At 37.8% G+C, this 14,906-nt stretch overlaps 1 protein-coding gene across 1 annotated transcript in view; it reads left to right on the top strand.

The window, feature by feature from the left end:
• COL25A1 (collagen type XXV alpha 1 chain) overlaps positions 1-14,906 on the top strand; it is a 451,340-nt gene that overhangs the window by 270,211 nt on the left and 166,223 nt on the right. The gene's annotated exons all lie outside the window — the stretch shown is intronic.

The raw sequence follows: 14,906 nt of genomic DNA, 5'->3' as shown, positions 1-14,906 counted from the left end.
GTGCTCCTCTCACAGTCTTCAAGACCTCATCAGGAAATGGCACCTCTACTCCTTTGGGTGCCCCAGTCAAACCCTGGAGTCATTTCTGATTCTTCTTTTTTCTCACACACTCCTCTACTCATCTGTCTGCAAATCTGGCACCGCTTTCTTCATAATATATGCTAAACCTGACCACTTCTTACCTCCTTCACCACTAACTACCCTCTGGCCCATCCCATCATTTGTCTTGCACTTGGATCATTACAAAAGCCTCCTAGCTTCTCTTTGTGTTGACACCTTTGCCCTCTTATAGCCCTTTTCCCACAATGAACATGATCCTTTTCAAATATAATTCACATTATATGATTTCTTTGTGCAAAACCTTCTCCCTGCAGTTTTCTAGCTCATTTCGGTTAAAAGCCAACTTCTTATCATGACTTATAAAATTGGATGCAATCTGTCCCTTCCACCTCTATGACTTCACTCCTTACCCCTTTTCCATTTTTCCCTCTAGTCCAGGTGCACTGTCAGTTACACTTTATTTCCACCTTACAGGCCCTCCACTTGCTGTTCCTCCCCCCCCCCCCCGCCTTTCCTCTGTTTGGACAGTCCTTCTGTGGCCACCATATAAAATGGCACCCTCCCACTGAATCGCTCTCTTAGCCTCCTTATCTTTGCTGTTATCACCACCTGCCACATTATTTATAAACATTCTCTTACAATCTTTCTCCCCCAATAAGAATGATAGCAGGGACTTTGTTTTGTTTGCTATATTCCTAGTACCCAAAGGATGCCTGGCACACTGGAGATGCTTAAGCAATATTAGCTGAATGAATGAATAATCAGCCTTACTCTTCCCACACCCATCACATACCTGGCAAACTTCTTCAGAATCCCTTGAGATTTAGAGCACAGAATACCTCCATTTTCTGCTTCTGTACATCCAAATGTATCTTTGTCCTCACTTTCTTTCTCCTCTTCTCAAAGTGACACCCCATCTCCTGACCCTTATTCTCTGACACCATATTTGTTTTGTTTCACAAGCTGCTTCTTTTCTCTTAGCTAAGTTTTCTGTCAGTTTGTAAACATTTTAAAATCTTTCTCATTTTTACTATGAAAAAAAAAAGAAAAAAAACTTTTCCTCAGCCCAGTGTTCCTTTTAGCTACTATCCTATTTTCCCTTCCCTTCACACACAATTATTCAAAAGAATTCTCTATGCAGGTTGGCAAATAGTTGATACACATACTTTCTGCTTTTTTGCCCTTTGCTGGTTAATCCCAGCACTCTTTCCCAATCCCAGAACCTTCTTGTAACCCATTATTCCAGGCAGCCATTAACAACCTATCATACTTGGCACTTCAGATAACACCTGCTTGCTCTCTGAGGAGCTTATTCTTTTTTTTTTTAATGTTTTTATTATTTTTGAGACAGAGAGAGACAGAGGAGGGTCAGAGAGAGAGGGAGACACAGAATCCAAAGCAGGCTCCAGGATCCCAGCTGTCAGCACAGAGCCTGACGTGGGGCTCGAACTCACAAAACGTGAGATCATGACCTGAGCTGAAGTCGGAAGCTCAACCCACTGAGCCACCCAGGCGCCCCCTGAGGAGCTTATTCTTGTCTTAATTTCTTCACCTCACTCCTCAACCAGTTGCAATAAAGATTCTGACTTCCTATTGGTTAAATGCCATACACTCTTTGTGGTCCTCATTTTACTTTCTCTTTTTGAAATTCTCTCAAAGCTTGACTTCTGTAACTCTAGCTTGTTGCCGTTTTTAATTCTTTTCCTATTTCCTTTCTGGGACACTCATCCTCTCTTGTTCTTGAAATGTTTCTCTTTCTCTACCCAGAGGTATATTTCTCTTATCCTGGGGTGAATGACTCACTAGAGAATTGATGAATGGACTTAAAGGTTTGTGTGTGTGTGTGTGTGTGTGTGTGTAAAATTTTAAGTGTTTCATGTGTGGATATTTCTAACTAGAGCAACAAAAACTTTTATTCAATTCAAAAGAGGGTGAAGAATCAGTGCCTCTTGCTTCCCCTGGGTAATCTCTTCCAAACCCATAGCTTCAGCCACCAGTATGATGCAAGTGAGAGCAAGTCAGACCCATGTTCATATTCCAGCTTCCCCTTTTAGAAGCTGTGTGACTCTGGGGGATGCTACTAACCTCTCTGAGACTTGGTTTGTTCAACTATAAAATGATGGAAATGACTCCTAATTCACAGGCTTATTGTAACAGGGGTGTCATTTATAAAGCTCTTGGTGTCTTATGATAGTAAGTGGTAGTTATTATGATGCAGTCCCAAACATCTTGGATCCTAAAGCACATAAGCTTCTCAATTTGCAAAACTTCTTCTCCCCAGTTTTAAAATAGGTTTTCATTTTTAGGGTTCTTTCTCCCCAGAGCAATAAGCATTATGTGAGTCGTACATTATGAATTAATTGACTCTGTAGCACTGATTTGTTAACGCAAAACATCTAGGACATACAGCTATTGAGCGCACTGTCTAGTGCACCTTTGCACAATTTTTAGAAAATTGGAATTGGGCACTTAAATAAATATAATAAGCCTGAGAGATGTTTATAAATTGGCTTCCAGTATTTATCTGGAACAATCAAAATAGCACACTTTTAAAAATGTTAATAAACATGGCAGAAACCAAGTTATTCGTTATATGCAATGTAATAAAAATTGTCAAGGAAGTAAAAATTGCCTCTGCAGTCTTTAAAAAGCATGTATTTTTAAAACTATGAAGCTGTGCAGGTGTCTCTCCTCACATGTGTTCTATATGTTTACTGTGTCCTACTAAAATGTTTGTAAAACTTGTCATTTATTTACACCTCAATAGCCCTTCCTGATTCCATGCCAGTTGGTGAAAAGATTTGGATAAGTATTATGTTTTAGGAGTTTAATACACATTTATAGCCTAAAGCATATCTTCTTTAAATGAATCCATGAAATGACACAGCTAAATCCCCAAACCCAAATATTTTGGTTTGCCAAATAGCAAAGGTTCTAACAAACTCAGCCTAGTAAGGATCCCTGTGCTATGTGGAGCCAACTTCCTATCATTGAGTGCTTGACTCTGGAACTTTCCTGCCCCTTTCTCTACTCCTAATCTACTAAAAGTGATGTGGGACACACCCTGAAAGTGAATTCAAAATCTTTCCTTATTGAATTTTGAAAGATAATTTTGTTTCACAACATCCGTCCAAGTGATTAAAAACACACTGAATTGGGAGAAGTTGGAAAATGGAATTCAAAATCACTGGCCTAGACCTTTGAATGAATGAATTTAGTATGTAAAAACTTTAACAACTTAGTTAAAATTCTGTTTAAGATTTTTCTTCAGTGAATTTGTATCATGTGACAAATACTTTTATAATCAAGACATTGTAGTAGTAAAATTTTGAGAAGTACAGAAAACTCTAAAGATGGAAATAATTACCCATAAGTCCACCACCCAGGGATAATTGCCATTTTGTATACGTTTTCCTCTCTTCTTCCTCACACCTCTCTCTTCTCCCTCCTTCCCTCCCTCCCTTTCTTTCTCTTATTTTCCTTCTTTGTTTCCTTCTTTATTCTCTTCATAGAGGTAGATTTACAAATATATATCTGTATGAATACATATGTATACACATGTAAAACTATAGCCTAGAAAATGTATAATCTGTATTTTATGTTCCACAAAATAAGTAAATAAAACATATGAAGTTCATAATTGGAGTAACACTGTGTTTTCAGTGTTGTATTATAAGGAAATAATCAGTGATATAGTCAAATATTTATATCAAAAGATGTAAGCAAAAATTTGAATCAACCTCAGTAGAATGATAGGCATCCAATAAGTTTCAATGTTGTAGATTAATATAGAGAGTCTTTATCTTACTTATATTTAGTATGTGAAACTTTTAATGACAAAAAAATGCACATGATAAAATTCTTTACTTTTCTGTGTTCTTATTATGAACGTTTACTCTTGAGAAAGAAAAGAAAATGGAAGAAATCTTCCATTTTGAATCAATTTTTGTTTTCTTCAGTACATCGAACCCAACAAGACCGTCTCTATGTTTGCTCTCACTCTTTCTTTATCTCAAATTTTAGAAAAGATATACCCACCAGGCTAGAGCCTGTAGCTATTTTTTCCCCTCTGGAGTGGAATATGGCTTTTCTTTCCCAGAATTAAAACCACCAGGGATTAAGTAATTTTGAAAAGAAAACCTTAAATTGAAATACTGTTATCTAAGTAGTATTATGTGACTGTGGCTAAGGTAAGAATTATTAATATCTATCCTATAGGGTAACACAACAGGCAATATAAATTATGAATAATATTTATTTCAGTCAAGCGTGTAAGTCCCCGGAAGCATGAACAGCTTATAGATGTTGAGAGATGATGCAGTCTTTGCAAAGTCATTTTTAAATTAATACACATAACCCATAATGCTTTATTTCTTCAATTGCTTTTCTCGGTAGTGTATCATTTGCATGTTAATTTGTTTTTTAAATTAAGAGACACTTTTTGTCTAAATTTGAATTAGTAGAATGAATTGTTGGTATTGGTTTTATAAGCTGCTATAAATTGCCATACTACATTTGTATAGCATTTTATAATTCACAAAGTAATTTGATATAACAGTCTCACATTGATTGGATATGGAGGCTAAATCTAACCAGGGAGTGATTTTTCTTCAGGGTAGAATTCTCATGCCTTTTGTTCAGTGGCGTGTGTGTAGGTATGTAAATCCTCCTCTGAAGCCCCCATAGGCTTCCGTCTTGGTTCCATCTCTGTTATCTGAATAAGATTCCATTGAGGGGAAGGACTTGTTCTTTGGCAAGATGTGTTTATTCTGCAATGAACAGAAGCCAAGAAAACTCTTTTGGGAAGGTACATTTTGAAAATAGAATCCTGTAGTGTAAGAATAGTAGGCTTACTAACGATTCTTTAAGGATATTGTAAACCATCTTTGGACTAGTCAAAATATTCTCACCTTCTAGTAATCTAACAATTATTTCTGAAGCACCTTATAACTTGGGCAACGAGATACTGGGGATGAAATGTGAAAAGTTTCAACATGTAGTGAGGATGGGTGAGATTCCTGTTCCTGGTACTGCAGATGTCAATGTATCTGTTCCACTTAGTGGCACAGACTGTAGGTCAAACTGCATTGGTTTAAGGAATCTCATTGAGAAGGCACCATGCTAGGACCATCTTCTGTTCCTTAAAACCTCCTGCCATCAGGACAATCCTGCTGCTACTCAGAGTTCCTATGATGTCATTCTACAGCTTTACCTGGATGCCTACTTTACATACTATTTTCCCCTGAAAAGAAAAATAAACTTGACATCTGAATGTGTGGATTTGAGACTTTTCAAGAGATCATGAATTATAGTAATCACCTTCCAATAATCTTTTTTAGACAGTAAGTGTTCCAAAATGCAACACATAGAAGTTATTATTTTTAAGTATTTTCTTTCAATTCAAGAGAACGAAATGAATCTGAATCTGAGGGTACTAAACGTGGTAGCAAGCTTGAGACGGTTAAGGATGAATTTATAGGGGCGCCTGGGTGGCGCAGTCGGTTAAGCGTCCGACTTCAGCCAGGTCACGATCTCGCGGTCCGTGAGTTCGAGCCCCGCGTCGGGCTCTGGGCTGATGGCTCAGAGCCTGGAGCCTGTTTCCGATTCTGTGTCTCCCTCTCTCTCTGCCCCTCCCCCGTTCATGCTCTGTCTCTCTCTGTCCCAAAAATAAATAAACGTTGAAAAAAAAAAAGGATGAATTTATAAGTTATTGAAGTAATTTCTTTCTAGTTACCTTGAAGCATATGTAGCACCTTTTAAAGTTGCATGAACCATACTATATTCCCTCAAGTTTTCATTTCAAACTGTATCACAGTAAAGATGTATGTGAGTCTGTGATGTATGTGGGTCTGTTATTCCAATTAGTATTTCAAAAGTAAGATTGTAGTTTAAAAGTGCAAACTTGTGTGCTTATCTGTGCTAGTGTTAATGGGAAAATGGCATTTTTTTCCCATCTGAAAAGGAATGACACAGATTTACTATCCATAAAAAAATATCATGTAGTGAAACTAATTGCCTCAGTGAGAAATCTAAATGACTTTGTCGATTTAGAGAAGGATGTTAGCACTTTTTGGCAGCTGTAATTGTGATAACAGCCTAACTAAGAATGGTTAATATTGCTCTTTAATTGCCTAAAGTAACAATACATAGTCGAGTGATACGTCATCTCATTTATCATGCTCCATTGTGGTTTACTTGCCTCACAAAACTTTCAACTTGCTTTGAACACTTTTCTGTCAAGCTTCAGCTACTGGCTGATTGTTTTTCACCATGCTGTTCTGATTACCACTTTTTAAAGTCACTCCTCCTGCTGTTTCTTTTTCTTCACGCTGGTGCCTTAGCTGTCTGGAGGGCATTGCATTGAGCTGTTGACATACAGTAAATCAGTGACTCACAGCACTCAGCATTCTCCACCTTTACGTCAGTTTTTCAAACTTTAGTATTTCTGTGATTTAACCCTTGGAATGGCTCTTGATTATACTAGATTTGAGTTTTTATTTCTATAAACAGTTTGGTGATTTGCTTGGGAAAAAAGTTCCTTTTCCGGAATTCCATTTTTAAAAATTCAACTTGGGAAAAAAGTCCTTTTCCGGAATTCCATTTTTAAAAATTCAACTATTTTGTGAGCCTTAGTCACAATTTACAACTATTCGTTGAGAGTGTATTTTAGAAAACCGAAAAAAACTTTCATAGTTGATTTCTAATAATGTTCACTACTCGTAAATTAGAATAGACTAGAAAAATCCCTGCAAATGAATGCAAATACTTGGATTTCTCAATGAACTACTCAAAAGCAACTTAAAGAAATTCTGAGATGTTTCTTTTGGCGATCTGTCTATAAAGTGTTCATGCCCAGTGTCCTCAATCACCAGGGAGTTTCTGGGATGCTCTTCACTTTTGGGCTCTTGTCCAATGTCTTTTTATGCTGTGCACTCCCATGGGGGAAGCTGGCACAGCCATGCCTACTGAAACCTGCCCTCTGATCACTTTGCTTATTTATTCAGATAGTTCTATCGTAATGACTACAAGACTCCAGCTACTGGACTGTCTCCTTACAGGTATTCTAGGTGTCTTCTAGGGAATATTTGTTACATCATACTGAGAAGATTTGATGTAGGCAGCCCAGGAATCTTTTTTTTTTTAATTTAATTTTTTATTTTTTTTAATTTACATCCAAATTAGTTAGCATATAGTGCAACAATGATTTCAGGAGTAGATTCCTTAGTGCCCCTTACCCATTTACTCCAACCCCCCTTCCACAACCCCTCCAGTAACCCTCAGTTTGTTCTCCATATTTATGAGTCTCCTCTGTTTTGTCCCCCTCCCTGTTTTTATATTATTTCTGTTTTCCTTCCCTTATGTTAATCTGTTTTGTCTCTTAAAGTCCTCATATGAGTGAAGTCATATGATTTTTGTCTTTCTCTGACTGACTAATTTCACTTAGTATAATACCCTCCAGTTCCAACTATGTAGTTGCCAATGTCAAGATTTCATTCTTTTTGACTGCCGAGTAATACTCCATTGTGTGTGTGTGTGTGTGTGTGTGTGTGTGTGTGTGTGTGTGTATACACACACACGTATACATGTATATGTATACGTGTGTATATATATATATATATATATATATATATATATATATACCACATCTTCTTTATCCATTCATCCATCGAAGGACATTTGGGCTCTTTCCATACTTTGGCTATTGTTAATAGTGCTGTTATAGACATGGGGGTGCCTGTGTCCCTTTGAAACAGCACACCTGCATCCCGTGGATAAATGCCTAGTAGTGCAATGCCGGGTCTTAGGGTAGTTCTATTTTTAGTTTTTTGAGGAACCTCCATACTGTTTTCCAGAGTGGCTGCTCCAGCTTGCATTCCTACCAACAATAAAAAAGAGATCCTCTTTCTCCGCATCTTCATCAACATCTGTTGTTGCCTGAGTTGTTAATGTTAGCCATTCTGACAGGTGTGAGGTGGTACTCATTGTGGTTTTGATTTGTATTTCTCTGATGATGAGTGATATTGAGCATTTTTCATGTGTTGGCTGGCCATCTGCATGTCTTCCTTGGAGAAGTGTCTATTCATGTCTTTTGCCCATTTCTTCACTGGACTCTTTGTTTTTTGGGTGTTGAGTTTGATAAGTTCTTTATAGATTTTGGATACTAACCCTTTATCTGATATGTTTGCAGATATCTTCTCCCATTCTGTCAGTTGCCTTTTAGTTTTGCTGATTGTTTCCTTCACTGTGCAAGCTTTTTATCTTGATGAGGTCCCAGTAGTTCATTTTTGCTTTTGTTTCCCTTGCCTCCAGAGACGTGTTAAGAAGTTGCTGCAGGCAAGATCAAAGAGGTTTTTGCCTGCTTTCTCCTCGAGGATTTTGATGGCTTCCTGTCTTACATTGAGGTCTTTCATCCATTTTGAGTTTATTTTTGTGTATGGTGTAAGAAAGTGGTCCAGGTTCATTCTTCTGCATGTCGCTGTCCAGTTTTCCCAGCACCACTTGCTGAAGAGACTGTCTTCATTCTGTTGGATAGTCTTTCCTGCTTTGTCGAAGATTAGTTGGCCATATGTTTGTGGGTCCATCTCTGGGTTCTCTATTCTGTTCCATTGATCTGAGTGTCTGTTCTTGTGCCAGTACCATACTGTCTTGATGATTACAGCTTTGTAGTATAGCTTGAAGTCTGAGATTGTGATGCCTCCTGGTTTGGTTTTCTTTTTCAAGATTGTTTTGGCTATTCAGGGTCTTTTCTGGTTCCATACAAATTTTAGGGTTATTTGTACTAGCTCTGTGAAGGATGCTGGTGTTACTTTAATAGGGATCGTGTTGAATATGTAGATTGCTTTGGGTAGTATCGACATTTTAACAATATTTGTTCTTCCTATCCAGGAGCATGGAATCTTTTTCCAGTTCTTTGTGTCTTCTTCAATTTCTTTCACCAGCTTTCTATAGTTTTCAGTGTATAGATTTTTCACCTCTTTGATTAGATTTATTCCTTGGTATTTTATGGTTTTTTGTGCAACTGTAAATGGGATCGATTCCTTGATTTCTCTTTCTGTTGCTTCATTCTTGGTGTATAGGAATGCAACCGATTTCTGTGCATTGATTTTATATCCTGCAACTTTGCTGAATTCATGAATCAATTCTAGCAGTTTTTTGGTGGAATCTTTTGGGTTTTCCATATAGAGTATCATGTCATCCGTGAAGAGTGAAAGTTTGACCTCCTCCTGGCTGATTTGGATGCCTTTTATTTCTTTGTGTTGTCTGATTGCTGAGGCTAAGACTTCCAATACTATGTTGAATAACAGTGACGAGAGTGGACATCCCTGTCTTGTTCCTGACCTTATGGGGAAAGCTCTCAGGTTTTCCCCATTGAGGATGATATTAGCGTTGGGTCATTCATATACGGCTTTTATGATCTTGAGGTATGCTCCTTCTATCACTACTTTCTTGAGGGTTTTTATCAAGAAAGGATGCTGTATTTTGTCAAATGCTTTCTCTGCATCTATTGAGAGGATCATATGGTTCTTGTCCTTTCTTTTACTGATGTGATGAATCATGTTAATTGTTTTGCGCATATTGAACCAGCCCTGCATCCCAGGTATAAATCCCACTTGGTCATGGTGAATAATTTTTTTAATGTGTTTTTGGAGCTGGTTGGCTAATATCTTGTTGAGGATGTTTGCATCCATGTTCATCAGGGAAATTGGTCTGTAGTTCTCCTTTTTAGTGGGGTCTCTGTCTGGTTTTGGAATCAAGGTAATGCTGGCTTCATAGAAAGAGTCTGGAAGTTTTCCTTCCATTTCTATTTTTTTGGAACAGTTTCGAGAGAATAGGTGTTAACTCTTCCTTAAATGTTTGGTAGAATTCCCGCGGAAAACCATCTGGCCCTGGACTCTTGTTTTTTGGCAGATTTTTGATTACTAATTTGATTTCCTTACTGGTTATGGGTCTGTTCAAATTTTCTGTTTCTTCCTGTTTCAGTTTTGGTAGTGTCTATGTTTCTAGGAATTTGTCCATTTCTTCCAGATTGCCCATTTTATTGGCATATAATTGCTCATTATATTCTCTTATTATTGTTTGTATTTCTGCTGTGTTGGTTGTGGTCACCCCTCTTTCCTTCTTGATTTTATTTAGTTGGGTCCTTTCCTTTTTCTTTTTGATCAAACTGGCTAGTGGTTTATCAATTGTGTTAATTCTTTCATAGAATCAGCTTCTGGTTTCATTGATCTGTTCTACTTGTTTTTTGGTTTCAATAGCATTAATTTCTGCTCTAATCTTTAGTATTTCCTGTCTTCTGCTGGTTTTGGGTTTTATTTCCTGTTCTTTTTCCAGCTCCTTAAGGTGTAAGGTTAGGTTGTGTATCTGAGATCTTTCTTCCTTCTTTAGGAAGGCCTGGATTGCTATATACTTTCCTCTTATGACCGCCTTTGCTGCATCCCAGAGGTTTTGGGTTGTGGTGTTATCATTTTCATTGACTTCCATATACTTTTTAATTTCCTCTTTAACTTCTTGGTTAGCCCATTCATTCTTTAGTAGGATGTGCTTAAGTCTCCAAGTATTTGTTACCTTTCCAAATTTTTTCTTGTGGTGGATTTCAAGTTTCATAGCATTGTGGTCTGAAAATATGCACAGTATGATATCGATCTTTTTGTACTTACATAGGGCTGATTTGTGTCCCAGTATGTGGTCTATTCTGGAGAACATTCCATGTGCACTGGAGAAGAATATATATTCTGCTGCTTTAGGATGAAATGTTCTGAATATGTCTGTTAAGTCCATCTGGTCCAGTGCGTCATTTTAAGCCAAGTTTCCTTGTTGATTTTTTGATTAGATGATCTGTCCATTGTTGTGAGTGGGGTGTTGAAGTCTCCTACTCGATGAGACTCGATGAGTTTCTTTATGTTTGTGACTAATTGATTTATATATTTGGGTGCTTTCACATTTGACTCATAAATGTTTACAATTGTTAGGTCTTCTTGGTGGATAGACCCCTTGATTATGATATAATGCCCTTCTGGATCTATTGATACAGTCTTTATTTTAAAGTCTAGATTGATATAAGTATGGCTACTCCAGCTTTCTTTTGTTGACCATTAGCATGATAGATGGTTCTCCATCCCCTTATTTTCAGTCTGAAGGTCTTTAGGTCTAAAGTGGGTCTCTTGTAATCAGCATATAGATGGATCTTGTTTTCTTATCCATTCTGTTACCGTATGTCTTTTGATTGGAGCATTGAGTCTATTGACATTTTGAGTGAGTACTGAAAGATATGACTTTATTGCCATTATGATGCTTGTAGAGTTGGAGTTTCTGGTGGTGTTCTCTCATCCTTTCTAATCTTTGTTGCTTTTCATATTTATTTGTTTCTATATATACATATATATATTTTTTCATCTTTTCTCCCCTCAGAGAGTCCCTCTTAAAATTTCTTGCAGGGCTGGTTTAGTGGTCACAAACTCCTTTAATTTTTGTTTGTCTGAGAAACTTTTTATCTCTCCTTCTATTTTGAATGACAGCCTTGCTGGATAAAGAATTCTTGGCTGAATATTTTTCTGATTCAGCACACTGAATATATCCTGTCACTCCTTTCTGGCCTGCCAAGTTTCTGTGGATAAGTCTGCTGCAAACCTGATCTGTCTTCCCTTGTAGGTTAGGGACTTTTTTCCCCTTGCTGCTTTCATGATTCTCTCCTTGCCTGAGTATTTTGTGAATTTGACTATGATATGCCTTGTTCATGGTTGGTTTTTGTTGAATCTAATGGGGGTCCTCTGTGCTTCCTGGATTTTGATGTCTGTGTCTTTCCCTAGGTTAGGAAAATTTTCCGCTATGATTTGCTCACATAACCCTTCTACCCCTATATCTCTCTCTTCCTCTTCTGGGACCCCTATGATTCTGATGTTGTTCCTTTTAAATGAGTCACTGATTTCTCTAATTCTTAAATCATGCTCTTTTGCCTTAATCTCCCTCTTTTTTTCCGCTTAATAATTCTCTGTAAGTTTGTCCTCTATATCACTGATTCTCTGTTCTGCCTTGTCCATCCTTGCCGCCGGTGCATCCATCTGTGATTGCAGCTCAGTTATAGCATTTTTAACTTCATTCTGGTTATTTTTCACTTCTTTTATCTCTGCAGAAAGGGATTCTAATCTATTTTCGACTCCAGCTAGTATTCTTATTATCATGATTCTAAATTCTGGTTCAGACATATTGCTTGTATCTGTGTTGGTTAAATCTCTGGCTGTCGTTTTTTCATGCTCTTTCTTTTGGGGTTAATTCCTTCATTTTGTTATTTTGAAGGGAGAAAAGGAATTAATGAGGTAGAAAAATTGAAATTAAATATTAAAATTAAAAATTAAAAACACACACACACACACAAAAATCAAACAGATGATGCTAGATCCTCAGTGTGTTTTGGTCTGGGTGTTAAAAGTGGTTTGAAAGATTAGAGGGAAAAAAAGGTGGGGAGAAAAAAGAAGAAAAGGAAATTGTTTGAGAATTTGAAAAAATGAATACACTGAAGTACACTAAAATGAGATGATTGGGGTAAAATAGAACTTGAAAAAATACACACAAAAGTAAAGAATATAGTAGAAAAAAGTAAAGAATATAGTAGAAAAAAATTAAAGAAAGATATTTTTAATAAAAATTAAAAATAAAAGTGAATTTTTTCTTTGTATTCAAGAAAAAGAAAAGAAACGAAAAAGAGAAAAAAGATTAAAACAAGGAAAAAAGGAAATCGTTTGAAAATTCGAAAAAGTGAATACACTGTAGTAGACTAAAATAAAATGATGGAAGTAAAATAGAATTTGAAAAAAATTACATAAAAACAAAAAATATAGTAAAAAAATTAAGGAAAAATATTTTTAATATAATTGAAAGTAAAAATGAAGTTTTTCTCTTTCTGCATTCAAGAAAAAGAAAACAAATGAAAAAGAGAGAAAAAGAAAAAGAAGAGGAAATCGTTTGAAAATTTGAAAAGGTGAATATACTGAAATAGACTAAAATAAAATGATGGAAGTAAAACAGAATTTGAAAATTACACAAAAGTAAAAAATATAGTAATAAAAATTAAAGAAAAATATTTTTAATAAAAATTGAAAATAAAAATGAATTTTTTCTCTTTCTGTATTCAAGAAAAAGAAAAGAAGTGTAAAAGAGAAAAAAAAAAGGAAAGAAAATTGAATAGATGGACCTGCTAACAGATTGAAGTACTACTGAAACTACTTCATTTTCCCCTAGAAGTCAGACTATGTAGCGCTTTATAGTCCATAAATTAAACAGGCGGTGAGATTTGTGTTCTTGAAGAGTGAAGTTGGCCCAGTTGGGTGGGGCTCGGCTCTCCACTAGATGGCGCTGCTAGCCTTCTGGGGTGGAGTGTTGTGGTGCTAGTAGGTGCATATGCGCGTGTACGGGAGTGATGAAAATGGTGCCACCCAGCTACCCAGTGTGTTCTCCTGGATCAGCAGTCATGCACCCATCCTCTGTCTTCAGCTTTCATCCACTCCCCGCCTTTTCACTCTCCGTGACCAGGCCCCAGGCAGTACCTCTCTACTGAGTTTTGTCTCAGATGTGGCTGTTTTCCCCAACCCCTTACTTTTGACGGACTGCGGTTTTGACCCGTTCCACCCCTCTGTGGGAGGGTCTCACAGAGCAATGGCCAAATGAGCAATGGCCGAATGTGGGCTATACCCAGGAACGCTTGCTGGACCCTGCTGCTGCCAGTGCCCTGAAACTGCGGCCAGGTACCAGCCTGCCCCAGAAAAAGTTCGCAAGATAGTGTAGCAGCAGCTTTTCAGGGATTGTGGAAAATTACAACACACATCTGGCACCAGGCTTCACCCTTAATGACCTTGTGCCAGTACCAACGAATGTGGCTGCTTTCTGGGGTCTGCTGGGACCAGGTGGCTTCAACAGTCTCTACTAAATGTCCTTCCAGCAGTGGAACCTCTTTTCCCTGTGTGGCCTGAGAACCTCCCGGGCCCTACTCTGCTCCTAGGGATTTGCCCTTCCCACCAGAGCAATGCCAGGTATCAAGCTGTGGAGCTGCAGACTTTGTGCGCCCCTTGTTTACAGTCTTAATGGAATTTAAACCCTCTCCTTTCTCCTTTCTCCCTTTTTAGTTTAGTCCCTGCGGTTGTTTCCAATATTACACTTTCTCTCCAACTGCTTTTGGAGAGGGGTGCTTTTCCCATATTCTCCACCCCCCCAGTCTCCATCCTCTCTCTGCTCCCCAAAATACCTCCCTTCCTGCTCCTTCTCGCTCCCCAAGTTCACCTGTCCACACCGCGTACCTGCTGAATTCGGTGGTTCAGGTTGTGCAGATTGTTGTGTTAATCCTCTAATCAATTTTCTAGGTGTGCAGGATGGGTTAGTGTTGGTCTCGCTGTATTTCACAGACGCGAGACACACAAAAGACTTCCATGCTCTTCCGCCATCTTGTCTCCTCCTGGAATCTTGTGTAACATTTGTAAGGTTTGCACTGTGTAATCCATGTCTTAGGGAGAGTTATCAAACTTGCCATTTTATATGCATCATTTTCGGGGAAGCCTGTCTACCAACCCACTTCCATCCCTCTTTTTCACACATACATACACGTATGCACACATGCACGCCGTAGGCATTTGAAAGTTATTATCATACATTAGAGTCGTCTGAGTTTCCTGGTACTATATAATTTTCAATGCTTTTGTAAAAGTCAACTTTTTAAAAAATGTTTACTTATTTATTTTTTGAGAGAGAGAGAGCACGAGCAAGCGTGAGTGGTGAGGAGGGACAGAAAGAGAGGAGAGAGAGAATCCCAAGCAAGCTCCATGCTGACAGTGCAGAGCCCAATGTGGGGTTTCATCCCA

This window comes from Lynx rufus, unplaced genomic scaffold (assembly GCF_022079265.1).
Source record: "Lynx rufus isolate CCGP_SWC_20201006 ecotype Redwood Valley unplaced genomic scaffold, mLynRuf1.p SCAF_3, whole genome shotgun sequence".
Lineage (NCBI taxonomy): Eukaryota > Metazoa > Chordata > Mammalia > Carnivora > Felidae > Lynx > Lynx rufus.
Note: the sequence above shows the minus strand (reverse complement) of the source record. Positions and strands in the feature narration are given on the sequence as shown.